The 1,045-nt window shown below is 61.5% G+C and overlaps 1 protein-coding gene across 1 annotated transcript in view; it reads right to left on the reverse strand.

Moving 5' to 3' along the window:
* CLDN19 (claudin 19) overlaps positions 1–1,045 on the reverse strand; it is a 6,424-nt gene that overhangs the window by 4,250 nt on the left and 1,129 nt on the right. The gene's annotated exons all lie outside the window — the stretch shown is intronic.

The raw sequence follows: 1,045 nt of genomic DNA on the forward strand, positions 1-1,045 counted from the left end.
GGTGGGGAGGGGGGGGAAGGGGGTGGATGGGGGAGCCGGGCATGGGAGCCTGGAACAGGAGCTGGACGCTGCTCTGGGACTGCACCTGGGCAGGGGTGAGGGTGCAGTAAGGAGGGACGGGGTGGAGCCTCCCTCTATAACCCCGTCGTTCACCGTTCACTCTCGTTTTCAGGCTCCTCCGTGGTGACCGGGCGGTTCTCTCACCAGCCGCTCCGGCTGGGACTCCCTCTGGGGCCTCCCCCACCCAACAGCAGGGGCAGCTTCTCCTGAGACCTTTCAGATTCGGCAGAAGGAGGAGCTGAGGGCAGCTGAGGCCCAATTCAGCGCAGATGGCCCCGTAGGCAGGGATGCCAACCCCCGTGGGCCATCCTCATTATGGCCACCTTCCCCTTTGTCACCCACGGCAGCCATATGCCTGCTGCTCGGGTCAGTTCTGGGCTGCGGGCAGATGGCTGGTCGCTGGGCTCTGGCCTGTGGGCCCCAAGCTAGGGACAAAACTGCAGTGGTGCCTGCTTACGAGCCAACATTTTATGGCTCAATCCCAAACCCCAGGAGGAAGCAGAGAACAACTGGAGGGCTGGAGCGCATGTGTGCACGTGCATGTGTATGTGCATGTGTGTGCATGTGTGTAGGGCTGTGTGTGTGCTTGCATGTGGATGCTTTCCTAGCTGGCGGGGCCAGCATGTGAGGGTGCACAAGGTGTCTGCCTACAGAGCATGGGGAGAAGTGGAGGGGAGGGTCTTGACTGAGCCTTTCTGAATGCCAGGCACTCATCTCACCTGACCCTCCCATCAGCCTGTCAGTCCTAGTACGCCCGTTACACATGAAGATGTAGGGACACAGAGAGGGAGGGCCAGTGGTTTTCTCAAGGTTACAGCGGCAGAGCTGGGAGCTGGACTTCCGGCTGCCAGAACCTAGACCCCTGCCCGCTGTGGGGCACCCGGCTGGCCTAGATTTTCAAAAAGTTCACGGGGCGGGGGGCAGGGGGGCGAGGACTGGAGAGTAGAGCCCAGTGAGAATGGTGGACTGTACGGAAGCTTGGTCT

This window comes from Myotis davidii, unplaced genomic scaffold (assembly GCF_000327345.1).
Source record: "Myotis davidii unplaced genomic scaffold, ASM32734v1 scaffold458, whole genome shotgun sequence".
Taxonomy (NCBI): domain Eukaryota; kingdom Metazoa; phylum Chordata; class Mammalia; order Chiroptera; family Vespertilionidae; genus Myotis; species Myotis davidii.